Raw genomic sequence first — 20174 nt, 5'->3', positions numbered from 1 at the left:
AAAGTGTTTACAGTGAAAACTGCAGGAACTTCAAACCGGCATTAGGAAACAGACTGAGAAAGCAGAGAAAAAGTGTCTCCTGCAACCCGTTCCCTTGGTGCTAGATGAACGAACGTCTCTCCTCTTGCTCAGTTCTGAGAGATAAGTGTGTGTGAAAGCCGTCCTTCACCTAGCTTGTTGGGAACACAAAGTTTCTTTTCAGTTGCAAACTCCATTCCATACATATATATGGGGAGGTACTAGCTCCAACTCGGTTTGACAGTGAAAACTGCAAGAACTTCAAACCGGCACTAGGAAACAGACTGAGAAAACAGAGAAAAAGTGTCTCCTGCAACCCGTTCCCTTGGTGCTAGATGAACGAACGTCTCTCCACTTGCTCAGTTCTGAGAGATAAATGTGTGTGAAAGCCGCTCTTCACCTATCTTGTTGGGAACACAAAGTTTCTTTTCAGTTGCAAACTTCATTCCATACATATATATGGGGAGGTACTAGCTCCAAAAGGGTTTTACAGTGAAAACTGCAGGAACTTCAAACCGGCACTGGATAACAGACTGAGAAAGCAGAGAAAAAGTGTCTCCTGCAACCCGTTCCCTTGGTGCTAGATGAACGAACGTCTCTCCAATTGCTCAGTTCTGAGAGATATGTTTGTGTGAAAGCCGTCCTTCACTTAGATTGTTGGGAACACAAAGTTTCTTTTCAGTTGCAAACTCCATTCCATACATATATATGGGGAGGTACAAGCTCCAACTTTTTTTTACAGTGAAAACTGCAGGAACTTCAAACCGGCACTAGGAAACAGACTGAGAAAGCAGAGAAAAAGTGTCTCCTGAAACCCGTTCCCTTGGTGCTAGATGAACGAACGTCTCTCCACTTGCTCAGTTCTGAGAGATAAGGGTGTGTGAAAGCCGTCCTTCAACTAGCTTGTTGGGAACACAAAGTTTCTTTTCAGTTGCAAACTCCATTCCATATATATATATGGGGAGGTAGAAGCTCCAACTCGGTTTTACAGTGAAAACTGCAGGAACTTCAAACCGGCACTAGGAAACAGACTGAGAAAGCAGAGAAAAAGTGTCTCCTGCAACCCGTTCCCTTGGTGCTAGATGAACGAACGTCTCTCCACTTGCTCTGTTCTGAGAGATAAGTGTGTGTGAAAGCCGTCCTTCACCTAGCTTGTTGGGAACACAAAGTTTCTTTTCAGTTGCAAACTCCATTCCATACATATATATGGGGAGGTACTAGCTCCAACTATGTTTTACAGTGAAAACTGCAGGAAGTTCAAACCGGCACTAGGAAACAGACTGAGAAACAGAGAAAAAGTATCTCCTGCAACCCGTTCCCTTGGTGCTAGATGAACGAACGTCTCTCCATTTGCTCAGTTCTGAGAGATAAGTGTGTGTGAAAGCCGCTCTTCACCTAGCTTGTTGGGAACACAAAGGTTCTTTTCAGTTGCAAACTTCATTTCATACATATATATGGGGAGGTACTAGCTCCAAAAGGGTTTACAGTGAAAACTGCAGGAACTTCAAACCGGCATTAGGAAACAGACTGAGAAAGCAGAGAAAAAGTGTCTCCTGCAACCCGTTCCCTTGGTGCTAGATGAACGAACGTCTCTCCTCTTGCTCAGTTCTGAGAGATAAGTGTGTGTGAAAGCCGCACTTCACCTAGCTTGTTGGGAACACAAAGTTTCTTTTCAGTTGCAAACTCCATTCCATACATATATATGGGGAGGTACTAGCTCCAACTCGGTTTTACAGTGAAAACTGCAGGAACTTCAAACCGGCACTAGGAAACAGACTGAGAAAGCAGAGAAAAAGTGTCTCCTGCAACCCGTTCCCTTGGTGCTAGATGAACGAACGTCTCTCCACTTGCTCAGTTCTGAGAGATAATTGTGTGTGAAAGCCGTCCTTCAACTAGCTTGTTGGGAACACAAAGTTTCTTTTCAGTTGCAAACTGCATTCCATATATATATATGGGGAGGTACTAGCTCCAACTCGGTTTTACAGTGAAAACTGCAGGAACTTCAAACCGGCAGTAGGAAACAGACTGAGAAAGCAGAGAAAAAGTGTCTCCTGCAACCCGTTCCCTTGGTGCTAGATGAACGAACGTCTCTCCACTTGCTCAGTTCTGAGAGATAAGTGCGTGTGAAAGCCGTCCTTCACCTAGCTTGTTGGGAACACAAAGTTTCTTTTCAGTTGCAAACTCCATTCCATACATATATATGGGGAGGTACTAGCTCCAACTCTGTTTTACAGTGAAAACTGCAGGAACTTCAAACCGGCACTAGGAAACAGACTGAGAAAGCAGAGAAAAAGTGTCTCCTGAAACCCGTTCCCTTGGTGCTAGATGAACGAACGTCTCTCCACTTGCTCAGTTCTGAGAGATAAGGGTGTGTGAAAGCCGTCCTTCAACTAGCTTGTTGGGAACACAAAGTTTCTTTTCAGTTGCAAACTCCATTCCATATATATATATGGGGAGGTAGAAGCTCCAACTCGGTTTTACAGTGAAAACTGCAGGAACTTCAAACCGGCACTAGGAAACAGACTGAGAAAGCAGAGAAAAAATGTCTCCTGCAACCCGTTCCCTTGGTGCTAGATGAACGAACGTCTCTCCACCTGCTCAGTTCCGAGAGGTAAGTGTGTGTGAAAGCCGTCCTTCATCTAGCTTGTTGGGAACACAAAGTTTCTTTTCAGTTGCAAACTCCATTCCATACATTTATATGAGGAGGTACTAGTTCCAACAAGGTTTTACAGTGATAACTGCAGGAACTTCAAACCGGCACTCGGAAACAGACTGAAAAAGCAGAGAAAAATTGTCTCCTACAAACCTTTTCCTTGGTGCTAGATGAACGAACGTCTCACCACTTGGTCAGTTCTGAGAGCTAAGTGTGTGTGAAAGCCGTCCTTCAACAAGCTTGTTGGGAACACAAAGTTTCTTTTCAGTTGCCAACTCCATTCCATACATATATATGGGAAGTACTAGCTCAAACTCGGTTTTACAGTGAAAACTGCAGGAACTTCAAACCGGCACTAGGAAACAGACTGAGAAAGCAGAGAAAAAGTGTCTCCTGCAACCCGTTCCCTTGGTGCTAGATGAACGAACGTCTCTCCACTTGCTCAGTTCGAGAGATATGTGTGTGTGAAAGCCGTCCTTCACCTAGCTTGTTGGGAACACAAAGTTTCTTTTCAGTTGCAAACTCCATTCCATACATATATTTGGGGAGGTACTAGCTCCAACTCGGTTTTACAGTGAAAACTGCAGGAACTTCAATCCGGCACTAGGAAACAGACTGAGAAAACAGAGAAAAAGTGTCTCCTGCAACCCGTTCCCTTGGTGCTAGATGAACGAACGTCTCTCCACTTGCTCAGTTCTGAGAGATAAGTGTGTGTGAAAGCCGTACTTCACCTAGCTTGTTGGGAACACAAAGTTTCTTTTCAGTTGCAAACTCAATTCCATACATATATATGGCGAAGTACTAGCTCCAACTCGGTTTTACAGTGAAAAATGCAGGAACTTCAAACCGGCACTAGGAAACAGACTGAGAAAGCAGAGAAAAAGTGTCTCCTGCAACCCTTTCCCTTGGTGCTAGATGAACGAACGTCTCTCCACTTGCTCAGTTCTGAGAGATATGTGTGTGTGAAAGCCGTCCTTAACCTAGCTTGTTGGGAACACAAAGTTTCTTTTCAGTTGCAAACTCCATTCCATACATATATATGGGAAGGTAGAAGCTCCAACTCGGTTTGACAGTGAAAACTGCAGGAACTTCAAACCGGCACTAGGAAACAGACTGAGAAAGCAGAGAAAAAGTGTCTCCTGCAAACCGTTCCCTTGGTGCTAGATGAACGAACGTCTCTCCACTTGCTCAGTTCTGAGAGATAAGTGTGTGTGAAAGCCACTCTTCACCTATCTTTTGGGAACACAAAGTTCCTTTTCAGTTGCAAACTTCATTCCATACATATATATGGGGAGGTACAAGCTCCAACTCTGTTTTACAGTGAAAACTGCAGGAAGTTCAAACCGGAACTAGGAAACAGCCTGAGAAAGCAGAGAAAAAGTGTCTCCTGCAAACCGTTCCCTTGGTGCTAGATGAACGAACGTCTCTCCACTTGCTCAGTTCTGAGAGATAAATGTGTGTGAAAGCCGCTCTTCACCTATCTTGTTGGGAACACAAAGTTTCTTTTCAGTTGCAAACTTCATTCCATACATATATATGGGGAGGTACTAGCTCCAAAAGGGATTTACAGTGAAAACTGCAGGAACTTCAAACCGGCACTGGATAACAGACTGAGAAAGCAGAGAAAAAGTGTCTCCTGCAACCCGTTCCCTTGGTGCTAGATGAACGAACGTCTCTCCAATTGCTCAGTTCTGAGAGATAAGTTTGTGTGAAAGCCGTCCTTCACTTAGATTGTTGGGAACACAAAGTTTCTTTTCAGTTGCAAACTCCATTCCATACATATATATGGGGAGGTACAAGCTCCAACTCGGTTTTACAGTGAAAACTGCAGGAACTTCAAACCGGCACTAGGAAACAGACTGAGAAAGCAGAGAAAAAGTGTCTCCTGAAACCCGTTCCCTTGGTGCTAGATGAACGAACGTCTCTCCACTTGCTCAGTTCTGAGAGATAAGGGTGTGTGAAAGCCGTCCTTCAACTAGCTTGTTGGGAACACAAAGTTTCTTTTCAGTTGCAAACTCCATTACATATATATATATGGGGAGGTAGAAGCTCCAACTCGGTTTTACAGTGAAAACTGCAGGAACTTCAAACCGGCACTAGGAAACAGACTGAGAAAGCAGAGAAAAAATGTCTCCTGCAACCCGTTCCCTTGGTGCTAGATGAACGAACGTCTCTCCACCTGCTCAGTTCCGAGAGGTAAGTGTGTGTGAAAGCCGTCCTTCATCTAGCTTGTTGGGAACACAAAGTTTCTTTTCAGTTGCAAACTCCATTCCATACATTTATATGAGGAGGTACTAGTTCCAACAAGGTTTTACAGTGAAAACTGCAGGAACTTCAATCCGGCACTAGGAAACAGACTGAGAAAACAGAGAAAAAGTGTCTCCTGCAACCCGTTCCCTTGGTGCTAGATGAACGAACGTCTCTCCACTTGCTCAGTTCTGAGAGATAAGTGTGTGTGAAAGCCGTACTTCACCTAGCTTGTTGGGAACACAAAGTTTCTTTTCAGTTGCAAACTCAATTCCATACATATATATGGCGAAGTACTAGCTCCAACTCGGTTTTACAGTGAAAAATGCAGGAACTTCAAACCGGCACTAGGAAACAGACTGAGAAAGCAGAGAAAAAGTGTCTCCTGCAACCCTTTCCCTTGGTGCTAGATGAACGAACGTCTCTCCACTTGCTCAGTTCTGAGAGATATGTGTGTGTGAAAGCCGTCCTTAACCTAGCTTGTTGGGAACACAAAGTTTCTTTTCAGTTGCAAACTCCATTCCATACATATATATGGGAAGGTAGAAGCTCCAACTCGGTTTGACAGTGAAAACTGCAGGAACTTCAAACCGGCACTAGGAAACAGACTGAGAAAGCAGAGAAAAAGTGTCTCCTGCAAACCGTTCCCTTGGTGCTAGATGAACGAACGTCTCTCCACTTGCTCAGTTCTGAGAGATAAGTGTGTGTGAAAGCCACTCTTCACCTATCTTTTGGGAACACAAAGTTCCTTTTCAGTTGCAAACTTCATTCCATACATATATATGGGGAGGTACAAGCTCCAACTCTGTTTTACAGTGAAAACTGCAGGAACTTCAAACCGGAACTAGGAAACAGCCTGAGAAAGCAGAGAAAAAGTGTCTCCTGAAACCCGTTCCCTTGGTGCTAGATGAACGAACGTCTCTCCACTTGCTCAGTTCTGAGAGATAAGTGTGTGTGAAAGCCGTCCTTCAACTAGCTTGTTGGGAACACAAAGTTTCTTTTCAGTTGCAAACTCCATTCCATATATATATATGGGGAGGTACCAGCTCCAACTCGGTTTTACAGTGAAAACTGCAGGAACTTCAAACCGGCACTAGGAAACAGACTGAGAAAACAGAGAAAAAGTGTCTCCTGAAACCCGTTCCCTTGGTGCTAGATGAACGAACATCTCTCCACTTGCTCAGTTCTGAGAGATAAGTGTGTGTGAAAGCCGTCCTTCACCTAGCTTGTTGGGAACACAAAGTTTCTTTTCAGTTGCAAACTCCATTCCATACATATATATGGGGAGGTACTAGCTCCAACTCCGTTTTACAATGAAAACTGCAGGAACTTCAAACCGGCACTAGGAAACAGACTGAGAAAGCAGAGAAAAAGTGTCTCCTGCAACCCGTTCCCTTGGTGCTAGATGAACGAACGTCTCTCCTCTTACTCAGTTCCGAGAGATAAGTGTGTTTGAAAGCCGTCCTTCAACTATCTTGTTGGGAACACAAAGTTTCTTTTCAGTTGCAAACTCCATTCCATACATATGTATGGGGAGTTACTAGCTCCAACGCGGTTTTACAGTGAAAACTGCAGGAACTTCAAACATGCGCCAGGAAACAGACTGAGAAAGCAGAGAAAAAGTGTCTCCTGCAACCCGTTCCCTTGGTGCTAGATGAACGAACGTCTCTCCACTTGCTGAGTTCTGAGAGATAAGTGTGTGTGAAAGCCGCCCTTCACTTAGATTGTTGGGAAAACAAAGTTTCTTTTCAGTTGCAAACTCCATTCCATACATATATATGGGGAGGTTCTAGCTCCAACTCGGTTTTACAGTGAAAACTGCAGGAACTTCAAACCGGCACTTGGAAACAGACTGAGAATGCAGAGAAAAAGTGTCTCCTGCAATCCTTTCCCTTCGTGCTAGATGAACGAACGTCTCTCCACTTGCTCAGTTCCGAGAGATAAGTGTGAGTGAAAGCCGTCCTTCACCTATCTTGTTGGGAACTCAAAGTTTCTTTTCAGTTGCAAACTCCATTCCATACATATATATGGGGAGGTACAACTCCAACACGGTTTTACAGATAAAACTGCAGGAACTTCAAACCGGCACTAGGAAACACACTGAGAAAGCAGAGAAAAAGTGTCTCCTGCAACCCGTTCCCCTGGTGCTAGATGAACGAACGTCTCTCCAATTGCTCAGTTCTGAGAGATAAGTGTGTGTGAAAGCCGTCCTTCACCTAGCTTGTTGGGAACACAAAGTTTCTTTTAAGTTGCAAACACCATTCCATACATATATAAGGGGAGGTACTAGCTCCAACTCGGTTTTACAGTGAAAACTGCAGGAACTTCAAACCGGCACTAGGAAACAGACTGAGAAAGCAGAGAAAAAGTGTCTCCTGCAACCCGTTCCCTTGGTGCTAGATGAACGAACGTCTCTCCACTTGCTCAGTTCCGAGAGAAAAGTGTGTGTGAAAGCCGTACTTCACCTAGCTTGTTGGGAACACAAAGTTTCTTTTCAGTTGCAAACTCCATTCCATACATATATATGGGGAAGTACTAGCTCCAACTCGGTTTTACAGTGAATACTGAGGGAATTTCTAACCGGCACTAGGAAACAGACGGAGAAAGCAGAGAAAAATTGTCTACTGCAACCCGTTCACTTCGTGCTAGATGAAAGAAAGTCTCTCCACTTGCTCAGTTCTGAGAGATAAGTGTGTGTGAAAGCCGTCCTTCACCTAGCTTATTGGGAACACAAAGTTTATTTTCAGTAGCAATCTCCATTCCATACATATATATGGGGAGGTACTAGCTCCAACTCGGTTTTACAGTGATAACTGAAGGAACTTCAAACCGGCACTAGGAAACAGACTGAGAAAGCAGAGAAATAGTGTCCCCTGCAACCCTTTCCCTTGGTGCTAGATGAACGAACGTCTCCCCACTTGCTCAGTTCTAAGAGTTAAGTGTGTGTGAAAGCCGTCCTTCACCTAGCTTGTTGGGAACACAAAGTTTCTTTTAAGTTGCAAACTCCATTCCATACATATATATGGGGAGGTACTAGCTCCAAATCGATTTTACAGTGAAAACTGCAGGAACTTCAAACCGGCACTAGGAAACAGACTGAGAAAGCAGAGAAAAAGTGTCTCCTGCAACCCGTTCCCTTGTTGATAGATGAACGAACGTCTCTCCACTTGCTCAGTTCTGAGAGATAAGTGTGTGTGAAAGCCGTACTTCACCTATCTTGTTGGGAACACAAAGTTTCTTTTCAGTTGCAAACTCCATTCCATACATATATATGGCGAAGTACTAGCTCCAACTCGGTTTTACAGTAAAAAATGCAGGAACATCAAACCGGCACTAGGAAACAGACTGAGAAAGCAGAGAAATACTGTCTCCTGCAACCCGTTCCCTTGGTGCTAGATGAACGAACGTCTCTCCACTTGCTCAGTTCTGAGAGATATGTGTGTGTGAAAGCCGTCTTTAACCTAGCTTGTTGGGAACAAAAAGTTTCTTTTCAGTTGCAAACTCCATTCCATACATATATATGGGGAGGTAGAAGCTCCAACTCGGTTTGACAGTGAAAACTGCAGGAACTTCAAACCGGCACTAGGAAACAGACTGAGAAAGCAGAGAAAAAGTGTCTCCTGCAAACCGTTCCCTTGGTGCTAGATGAACGAACGTCTCTCCACTTGCTCAGTTCTGAGAGATAAGTGTGTGTGAAAGCCGCTCTTCACCTATCTTGTTGGGAACACAAAGTTTCTTTTCAGTTGCAAACTTCATTCCATACATATATATGGGGAGGTACTAGCTCCAAAAGGGTTTTACAGTGAAAACTGCAGGAACTTCAAACCGGCACTAGATAACAGACTGAGAAAGCAGAGAAAAAGTGTCTCCTTCAACCCGTTCCCTCGGTGCTAGATGAACGAACGTCTCTCCACTTGCTCAGTTCTGAGAGATAAGTGTGTGTGAAAGCCATCCTTCACCTAGCTTGTTAGGAACACAGAGTTTCTTTTCAGTTGCAAACTCCACTTCATCCATATATATGGGGAGGTACTAGCTCCAACTCGGTTTTATAGTGAAAACTGCAGGAACTTCAAACCGGCACTAGGAAACAGACTGAGAAAGCAGAGAAAAAGTGTCTCCTGCAAACCGTTCCCTTGGTGCTAGATGAACGAACGTCTCTCCACTTGCTCAGTTCTGAGAGATAAGTGTGTGTGAAAGCCGCTCTTCACCTATCTTGTTGGGAACACAAAGTTTCTTTTCAGTTGCAAACTTCATTCCATACATATATATGGGGAGGTACTAGCTCCAACTCGGTTTTACAGTGAAAACTGCAGGAACTTCAAACCGGCACTAGGAAACAGACTGAGAAAGCAGAGAAAAAGTTTCTCCTTCAACCCGTTCCCTCGGTGCTAGATGAACGAACGTCTCTCCACTTGCTCAGTTCTGAGAGATAAGTGTGTGTGAAAGCCGCCCTTCAACTAGCTTGTTGGGAACACAAAGTTTCTTTTCAGTTGCAAACTCCATTCCATATATATATATGGGGAGGTACCAGCTCCAACTCGGTTTTACAGTGAAAACTGCAGGAACTTCAAACCGGCACTAGGAAACAGACTGAGAAAGCAGAGAAAAAGTTTCTCCTGAAACCCGTTCCCTTGGTGCTAGATGAACGAACATCTCTCCACTTGCTCAGTTCTGAGAGATAAGTGTGTGTGAAAGCCGTCCTTCACCTAGCTTGTTGGGAACACAAAGTTTCTTTTCAGTTGCAAACTCCTTTCCATACATATATATGGGGAGGTACTAGCTCCAACTCCGTTTTACAATGAAAACTGCAGGAACTTCAAACCGGCACTAGGAAACAGACTGAGAAAGCAGAGAAAAAGTGTCTCCTGCAACCCGTTCCCTTGGTGCTAGATGAACGAACGTCTCTCCTCTTGCTCAGTTCCGAGAGATAAGTGTGTTTGAAAGCCGTCCTTCAACTATCTTGTTGGGAACACAAAGTTTCTTTTCAGTTCCAAACTCCATTCCATACATATGTATGGGGAGTTACTAGCTTCAACGCGGTTTTACAGTGAAAACTGCAGGAACTTCAAACATGCGCCAGGAAACCGACTGAGAAAGCAGAGAAAAAGTGTCTCCTGCAACCCGTTCCCTTGGTGCTAGATGAACGAACGTCTCTCCACTTGCTCAGTTCCGAGAGAAAAGTGTGTGTGAAAGCCGTCCTTCACCTAGCTTGTTGGGAACACAAAGTTTCTTTTCAGTTGCAAACTCCATTCCATACATATATATGGGGAGGTACTAGCTCCAACTCGGTTTTACAGTGAATACTGAGGGAATTTCTAACCGGCACTAGGAAACAGACTGAGAAAGCAGAGAAAAATTGTCTACTGCAACCCGTTCACTTCGTGCTAGATGAACGAAAGTCTCTCCACTTGCTCAGTTCTGAGAGATAAGTGTGTGTGAAAGCCGTCCTTCACCTAGCTTATTGGGAACACAAAGTTTATTTTCAGTAGCAATATCCATTCCATACATATATATGTGGAGGTACTAGTTCCAACTCGGTTTTACAGTGATAACTGAAGGAAATTCAAACCGGCACTAGGAAACAGACTGAGAAAGCAGAGAAATAGTGTCCCCTGCAACCCTTTCCCTTGGTGCTAGATGAACGAACGTCTCTCCACTTGCTCAGTTCTGAGAGTAAAGTGTGTGTGAAAGCCGTCCTTCACCTAGCTTGTTGGGAACACAAAGTTTCTTTTAAGTTGCAAACTCCATTCCATACATATATATGGGGAGGTACTAGCTCCAAATCGATTTTACAGTGAAAACTGCAGGAACTTCAAACCGGCACTAGGAAACAGACTGAGAAAGCAGAGAAAAAATGTCTCCTGCAACCCGTTTCCTTGGTGCTAGATGAACGAACGTCTCTCCACTTGCTCAGTTCTGAGAGATAAGTGTGTGTGAAAGCCGTCCTTCACCTAGCTTGTTGGGAAAACAAAGTTTCTTTTCAGTTGCAAACTCCATTCCATACATATATATGGGGAGGTACTAGCTCCAACGCGGTTTTACAGTGAAAACTGCAGGAACTTCAAACCGGCACTTGGAAACAGACTGAGAATGCAGAGAAAAAGTGTCTCCTGAAACCCTTTCCCTTGGTGCTAGATGAACGAACGTCTCTCCACTTGCTCAGTTCCGAGAGATAAGTGTGTGTGAAAGCCGTACTTCAACTAGCTGTTGGGAACTCAAAGTTTCTTTTCAGTTGCAAACTCCATTCCATACATATATATGGGGAGGTACAACTCCAACACGGTTTTACAGATAAAACTGCAGGAACTTCAAACCGGCATTAGGAAACAGACTGAGAAAGCAGAGAAAAAGTGTCTCCTGCAACCCGTTCCCTTGGTGCTAGATGAACGAACGTCTCTCCACTTGCTCAGTTCTGAGAGATAAGTGTGTGTGAAAGCCGTCCTTCACCTAGCTTGTTGGGAACACAAAGTTTCTTTTAAGTTGCAAACACCATTCCATACATATATATGGGGAGGTACTAGCTCCAACTCGGTTTTACAGTGAAAACTGCAGGAACTTCAAACCGGCACTAGGAAACAGACTGAGAAAGCAGAGAAAAAGTGTCTCCTGCAACCCGTTCCCTTGGTGCTAGATGAACGAACGTCTCTCCACTTGCTCAGTTCCGAGAGAAAAGTGTGTGTGAAAGCCGTCCTTCACCTAGCTTGTTGGGAACACAAAGTTTCTTTTCAGTTGCAAACTCCATTCCATACATATATATGGGGAGGTACTAGCTCCAACTCGGTTACAGTGAATACTGAGGGAATTTCTAACCGGCACTAGGAAACAGACTGAGAAAGCAGAGAAAAATTGTCTACTGCAACCCGTTCACTTCGTGCTAGATGAACGAACGTCTCTCCACTTGCTCAGTTCCGAGAGAAAAGTGTGTGTGAAAGCCGTCCTTCACCTAGCTTGTTGGGAACACAAAGTTTCTTTTCAGTTGCAAACTCCATTCCATACATATATATGGGGAGGTACTAGCTCAAACTCGGTTTTACAGTGAAAACTGCAGGAACTTCAAACCGGCACTAGGAAACAGACTGAGAAAGCAGAGAAAAAGTGTCTCCTGCAACCCGTTCCCTTGGTGCTAGATGAACGAACGTCTCTCCACTTGCTCAGTTCTGAGAGATAAGTGTGTGTGAAAGCCGTCCTTCACCTAGCTTGTTGGGAACACAAAGTTTCTTTTCAGTTGCAAACTCCATTCCATACATATATATGGGTAGGTACTAGCTCAAACTCGGTTTTACAGTGAAAACTGCAGGACCTTCAAACCGGCACTAGGAAACAGACTGAGAAAGCAGAGAAAAAGTGTCTCCTGCAATCCATTCCCTTGGTGCTAGATGAACGAACGTCTCTCCACTTGCTCAGTTCTGAGAGATAAGTGTGTGTGAAAGCCGCTCTTCACCTATCTTGTTGGGAACACAAAGTTTTTTTTCAGTTGCAAACTTCATTCCATACATATATATGGGGAGGTACTAGCTCCAAAAGGGTTTTACAGTGAAAACTGCAGGAACTTCAAACCGGCACTAGATAACAGACTGAGAAAGCAGAGAAAAAGTGTCTCCTGCAACCCGTTCCCTTGGTGCTAGATGAACGAAAGTCTCTACACTTGCTCAGTTCTGAGAGATAAGTGTGTGTGAAAGCCGTCCTTCACTTAGCTTGTTGGGAACACAAAGTTTCTTTTCAGTTGCAAACTCCATTCCATACATATATATGGGGAGGTACAAGCTCCAACTCTGTTTTACAGTGAAAACTGCAGGAACTTCAAACCGGAACTAGGAAACAGACTGAGAATGCAGAGAAAAAGTGTCTCCTGCATCCCGTTCCCTTGGTGCTAGATGAACGAACGTCTCTCCACTTGCTCAGTTCTGAGAGATAAGTGTGTGTGAAAGCCGTCCTTCAACTAGCTTGTTGGGAACACAAAGTTTCTTTTCAGTTGCAAACTCCATTCCATATATATATATGGGGAGGTACCAGCTCCAACTCGGTTTTACAGTGAAATCTGCAGGAACTTCAAACCGGCACTAGGAAACAGACTGAGAAAGCAGAGAAAAAGTGTCACCTGAAACCCGTTCCCTTGGTGCTAGATGAACGAACGTCTCTCCACTTGCTCAGTTCCGAGAGAAAAGTGTGTGTGAAAGCCGTCCTTCACCTAGCTTGTTGGGAACACAAAGTTTCTTTTCAGTTGCAAACTCCATTCCATACATATATATGGGGAGGTTCAAGCTCCAACTCGGTTACAGTGAATACTGAGGGAATTTCTAACCGGCACTAGGAAACAGACTGAGAAAGCAGAGAAAAATTGTCTACTGCAACCCGTTCACTTCGTGCTAGATGAACGAAAGTCTCTCCACTTGCTCAGTTCTGAGAGATAAGTGTGTGTGAAAGCCGTCCTTCACCTAGCTTATTGGGAACACAAAGTTTATTTTCAGTAGCAATCTCCATTCCATACATATATATGGGGAGGTACTAGCTCCAACTCGGTTTTACAGTGATAACTGAAGGAAATTCAAACCGGCACTAGGAAACAGACTGAGAAAGCAGAGAAATAGTGTCCCCTGCAACCCTTTCCCTTGGTGCTAGATGAACGAACGTCTCTCCACTTGCTCAGTTCTGAGAGTTAAGTGTGTGTGAAAGCCGTCCTTCACCTAGCTTGTTGGGAACACAAAGTTTCTTTTAAGTTGCAAACTCCATTCCATACATATATATGGGGAGGTACTAGCTCCAAATCGATTTTACAGTGAAAACTGCAGGAACTTCAAACCGGCACTAGGAAACAGACTGAGAAAGCAGAGAAAAAGTGTCTCCTGCAACCAGTTTCCTTGGTGCTAGATGAACGAACGTCTCTCCACTTGCTCAGTTCTGAGAGATAAGTGTGTGTGAAAGCCGTCCTTCAACAAGCTTGTTGGGAACACAAAGTTTCTTTTCAGTTGCAAACTCCATTCCATACATATATATGGCGAAGTACTAGCTCCAACTCGGTTTTACAGTGAAAAATGCAGGAACTTCAAACCGGCACTAGGAAACAGACTGAGAAAGCAGAGAAATACTGTCTCCTGCAACCCGTTCCCTTGGTGCTAGATGAACGAACGTCTCTCCACTTGCTCAGTTCTGAGAGATATGTGTGTGTGAAAGCCGTCCTTAACCTAGCTTGTTGGGAACACAAAGTTTCTTTTCAGTTGCAAACTCCATTCCATACATATATATGGGGAGTTAGAAGCTCCAACTCGGTTTGACAGTGAAAACTGCAGGAACTTCAAACTGGCACTAGGAAACAGACTGAGAAATCAGAGAAAAAGTGTCTCCTGCAAACCGTTCCCTTGGTGCTAGATGAACGAACGTCTCTCCACTTGCTCAGTTCTGAGAGATAAGTGTGTGTGAAAGCCGCTATTCACCTATCTTGTTGGGAACACAAAGTTTTTTTTCAGTTGCAAACTCCATTCCATACATATATATGGGGAGGTACTAGCTCCAAAAGGGTTTTACAGTGAAAACTGCAGGAACTTCAAACCGGCACTAGATAACAGACTGAGAAAGCAGAGAAAAAGTGTCTCCTGCAACCCGTTCCCTTGGTGCTAGATGAACGAACGTCTCTCCACTTGCTCAGTTCTGAGAGATAAGTGTGTGTGAAAGCCGTCCTTCACATAGCTTGTTGGGAACACAAAGTTTCTTTTCAGTTGCAAACTCCATTCCATACATATATATGGGGAGGTACAAGCTCCAACTCTGTTTTACAGTGAAAACTGCAGGAACTTCAAACCGGAACTAGGAAACAGACTGAGAAAGCAGAGAAAAAGTGTCTCCTGCAACCCGTTCCCTTGGTGCTAGATGAACGAACGTCTCTCCACTTGCTCAGTTCTGAGAGATAAGTGTGTGTGAAAGCCGTCCTTCAACTAGCTTGTTGGGAACACAAAGTTTCTTTTCAGTTGCAAACTCCATTCCATATATATATATGGGGTGGTACCAGCTCCAACTCGGTTTTACAGTGAAATCTGCAGGAACTTCAAACCGGCACTAGGAAACAGACTGAGAAAGCAGAGAAAAAGTGTCACCTGAAACCCGTTCCCTTGGTGCTAGATGAACGAACATCTCTCCACTTGCTCAGTTCTGAGAGATAAGTGTGTGTGAAAGCCGTCCTTCACCTAGCTTGTTGGGAACACAAAGTTTCTTTTCAGTTGCAAACTCCTTTGCATACATATATATGGGGAGGTACTAGCTCCAACTCCGTTTTACAATGAAAACTGCAGGAACTTCAAACCGGCACTAGGAAACAGACTGAGAAAGCAGAGAAAAAGTGTCTCCTGCATCAGTTCCCTTGGTGCTAGATGAACGAACATCTCTCCTCTTGCTCAGTTCCGAGAGATAAGTGTGTTTGAAAGCATTCCTTCAACTATCCTGTTGGGAACACAAAGTTTCTTTTCAGTTGCAAACTCCATTCCATACATATGTATGGGGAGTTACTAGCTCCAACGCGGTTTTACAGTGAAAACTGCAGGAACTTCAAACATGCGCCAGGAAACAGACTGAGAAAGCAGAGAAAAAGTGTCTCCTGCAACCCGTTCCCTTGGTGCTAGATGAACGAACGTCTCTCCACTTGCTCAGTTCTGAGAGATAAGTGTGTGTGAAAGCCGTCCTTCACCTAGCTTGTTGGGAAAACAAAGTTTCTTTTCAGTTGCAAACTCCATTCCATACATATATATGGGGAGGTACTAGCTTCAACACGGTTTTACAGTGAAAACTGCAGGAACTTCAAACCGGCACTTGGAAACAGACTGAGAAAGCAGAGAAAAAGTGTCTCCTGCAACCCCTTCCCTTGGTGCTAGATGAACGAACGTCTCTCCACTTGCTCAGTTCCGAGAGATAAGTGTGTGTGAAAGCCGTCCTTCACCTAGCTTGTTGGGAACTCAAAGTTTCTTTTCAGTTGCAAACTCCATTCCATACATATATATGGGGAGGTACAACTCCAACACGGTTTTACAGATAAAACTGCAGGAACTTCAAACCGGCACTAGGAAACACACTGAGAAAGCAGAGAAAAAGTGTCTCCTGCAACCCGTTCCCTTGGTGCTAGATGAACGAACGTCTCTCCAATTGCTCAGTTCTGAGAGATAAGTGTGTGTGAAAGCCGTCCTTCACCTAGCTTGTTGGGAACACAAATTTTCTTTTAAGTTGCAAACACCATTCCATACATATATATGGGGAGGTACTAGCTCCAACTCGGTTTTACAGTGAAAACTGCAGGAACTTCAAACCGGCACTAGGAAACAGACTGAGAAAGCAGAGAAAAAGTGTCTCCTGCAACCCGTTCCCTTGGTGCTAGATGAACGAACGTCTCTCCACTTGCTCAGTTCCGAGAGAAAAGTGTGTGTGAAAGCCGTCCTTCACCTAGCTTGTTGGGAACACAAAGTTTCTTTTCAGTTGCAAACTCCATTCCATACATATATATGGGGAGGTACTAGCTCCAACACGGTTTTACAGTGAATACTGAGGGAATTTCTAACCGGCACTAGGAAACAGACTGAGAAAGCAGAGAAAAATTGTCTACTGCAACCCGTTCACTTCGTGCTAGATGAACGAAAGTCTCTCCACTTGCTCAGTTCTGAGAGATAAGTGTGTGTGAAAGCCGTCCTTCACCTAGCTTATTGGGAACACAAAGTTTATTTTCAGTAGCCATCTCCATTCCATACAAATATATGGGGAGGTACTAGCTCCAACTCGGTTTTACAGTGATAACTGAAGGAAATTCAAACCGGCACTAGGAAACAGACTGAGAAAGCAGAGAAATAGTGTCCCCTGCAACCCTTTCCCTTGGTGCTAGATGAACGAACGTCTCTCCACTTGCTCAGTTCTGAGAGTTAAGTGTGTGTGAAAGCCGTCCTTCACCTAGCTTGTTGGGAACACAAAGTTTCTTTTAAGTTGCAAACTCCATTCCATACATATATATGGGGAGGTACTAGCTCCAACTCCGTTTTACAATGAAAACTGCAGGAATTTCAAACCGGCACTAGGAAACAGACTGAGAAAGCAGAGAAAAAATATCTCCTGCAACCCGTTTCCTTGGTGCTAGATGAACGAACGCCTCTCCACTTGCTCAGTTCTGAGAGATAAGTGTGTGTGAAAGCCGTCCTTCAACAAGCTTGTAGGGAACACAAAGTTTCTTTTCAGTTGCAAACTCCATTCCATATATATATATGGGAAGTACTATCTCCAACTCGGTTTTACAGTGAAAACTGCAGGAACTTCAAACCGGCATTAGGAAACAGACTGAGAAAACAGAGAAAAATTGTCTCCTGCCCCCGTTCAATTGGTGCTAGATGAACGAACGTCTCTCCACTTGCTCAGTTCTGAGAGATAAGTGTGTGTGAAAGCCGTCCTTCACCTAGCTTATTGGGAACACAAAGTTTATTTTCAGTAGCAATCTCCATTCCATACATATATATGGGGAGGTACTAGCTCCAACTCGGTTTTACAGTGATAACTGAAGGAAATTCAAACCGGCACTAAAAAAACAGACTGAGAAAGCAGAGAAATAGTGTCCCCTGCAACCCTTTCCCTTGGTGCTAGATGAACGAACGTCTCTCCACTTGCTCAGTTCTGAGAGTTAAGTGTGTGTGAAAGCCGTCCTTCACCTAGCTTGTTGGGAACACAAAGTTTCTTTTAAGTTGCAAACTCCATTCCATACATATATATGGGGAGGTACTAGCTCCAAATCGATTTTACAGTGAAAACTGCAGGAATTTCAAACCGGCACTAGGAAACAGACTGAGAAAGCAGAGAAAAAATATCTCCTGCAACCCGTTTCCTTGGTGCTAGATGAACGAACGCCTCTCCACTTGCTCAGTTCTGAGAGATAAGTGTGTGTGAAAGCCGTCCTTCAACAAGCTTGTAGGGAACACAAAGTTTCTTTTCAGTTGCAAACTCCATTCCATATATATATATGGGAAGTACTATCTCCAACTCGGTTTTACAGTGAAAACTGCAGGAACTTCAAACCGGCATTAGGAAACAGACTGAGAAAACAGAGAAAAATTGTCTCCTGCCCCCGTTCAATTGGTGCTAGATGAACGAACGTCTCTCCACTTGCTCAGTTCTGAGAGATAAGTGTGTGTGAAAGCCGTTCTTCACCTAGCTTTTTGGGAACACAAAGTTTCTTTTCAGTTGCAAACTCCATTCCATACATATATATGGGGAGGTACTAGCTCCAACTCTGTTTTACAGTGAAAACTGCAGGAACTTTAAATCGGCACTAGGAAACAGACTGAGAAAGCAGAGAAAAAGTGTCTCCTGCAACCCGTTCCCTTGGTTCTAGATGAACGAACGTCTCTCCACTTGCTCAGTTCGAGAGATAAGTGTGTGTGAAAGCCGTCCTTCACCTAGCTTGTTGGGAACACAAAGTTTGTTTTCAGTTGCAAACTCCATTCCATACATATATATGAGGAGGTACTAGCTCCAACTCGGTTTTACAGTGAAAACTGCAGGAACTTCAAAACGGCACTAGGAAACAGACTGAGAAAGCAGAGAAAAAGTGTCTCCTGCAACCCGTTCCCTTGGTGCTAGATGAACGAACGTCTCTCCACTTGCTCAGTTCTGAGAGATAAGTGTGTGTGAAAGCCGTACTTCACCTAGCTTGTTGGGAACACAAAGTTTCTTTTCAGTTGCAAACTCCATTCCATAAATATATATGGCGAAGTACAAGCTACAACTCGGTTTTACAGTGAAAAATGCAGGAAATTCAAACCGGCACTAGGAAACAGACTGAGAAAGCAGAGAAATACTGTCTCCTGCAAACCGTTCCCTTGATGCTAGATGAACGAACGTCTCTCCACTTGCTCATTTCGAGAGATAAGTGTGTGTGAAAGCCGTCCTTCACCTCGCTTGTTGGGAACACAAAGTTTCTTTTCAGTTGCAAACTCCATTCCATACATATATATGGGGAGGTACTAGCTCCAACTCGGTTTTACAGTGAAAACTGCAGGAACTTCAAACCGGCACTAGGAAACAGACTGAGAAAGCAGAGAAAAAGTGTCTCCTGCAACCCGTTCCATTGGTGCTAGATGAACGAACGTCTGTCCACTTGCTCATTTCTGAGAGATATTAGTGTGTGAAAGCCGTCCTTCACCTAGCTTGTTGGGAACACAAAGTTTCTTTTCAGTTGCAAACTCCATTCCATATATATATATGGGGTGGTACCAGCTCCAACTCGGTTTTACAGTGAAATCTGCAGGAACTTCAAACCGGCACTAGGAAACAGACTGAGAAAGCAGAGAAAAAGTGTCACCTGAAACCCGTTCCCTTGGTGCTAGATGAACGAACATCTCTCCACTTGCTCAGTTCTGAGAGATAACTGTGTGTGAAAGCCGTCCTTCACCTAGCTTGTTGGGAACACAAAGTTTCTTTTCAGTTGCAAACTCCTTTGCATACATATATATGGGGAGGTACTAGCTCCAACTCCGTTTTACAATGAAAACTGCAGGAACTTCAAACCGGCACTAGGAAACAGACTGAGAAAGCAGAGAAAAAGTGTCTCCTGCAACCCGTTCCCTTGGTGCTAGATGAACGAACATCTCTCCTCTTGCTCAGTTCCGAGAGATAAGTGTGTTTGAAAGCATTCCTTCAACTATCCTGTTGGGAACACAAAGTTTCTTTTCAGTTGCAAACTCCATTCCATACATATGTATGGGGAGTTACTAGCTCCAACGCGGTTTTACAGTGAAAACTGCAGGAACTTCAAACATGCGCCAGGAAACAGACTGAGAAAGCAGAGAAAAAGTGTCTCCTGCAACCCGTTCCCTTGGTGCTAGATGAACGAACGTCTCTCCACTTGCTCAGTTCTGAGAGATAAGTGTGTGTGAAAGCCGTCCTTCACCTAGCTTGTTGGGAAAACAAAGTTTCTTTTCAGTTGCAAACTCCATTCCATACATATATATGGGGAGGTACTAGCTCCAACACGGTTTTACAGTGAAAACTGCAGGAACTTCAAACCGGCACTTGGAAACAGACTGAGAATGCAGAGAAAAAGTGTCTCCTGCAACCCCTTCCCTTGGTGCTAGATGAACGAACGTCTCTCCACTTGCTCAGTTCCGAGAGATAAGTGTGTGTGAAAGCCGTCCTTCACCTAGCTTGTTGGGAACTCAAAGTTTCTTTTCAGTTGCAAACTCCATTCCATACATATATATGGGGAGGTACAACTCCAACACGGTTTTACAGATAAAACTGCAGG

The sequence above is a fragment of the Camelus bactrianus genome, chromosome 3, assembly GCF_048773025.1.
Source record: "Camelus bactrianus isolate YW-2024 breed Bactrian camel chromosome 3, ASM4877302v1, whole genome shotgun sequence".
NCBI lineage: Eukaryota > Metazoa > Chordata > Mammalia > Artiodactyla > Camelidae > Camelus > Camelus bactrianus.
The sequence above is the reverse complement of the archived record's forward strand: the minus strand, read 5'-3'. Positions refer to the sequence as shown.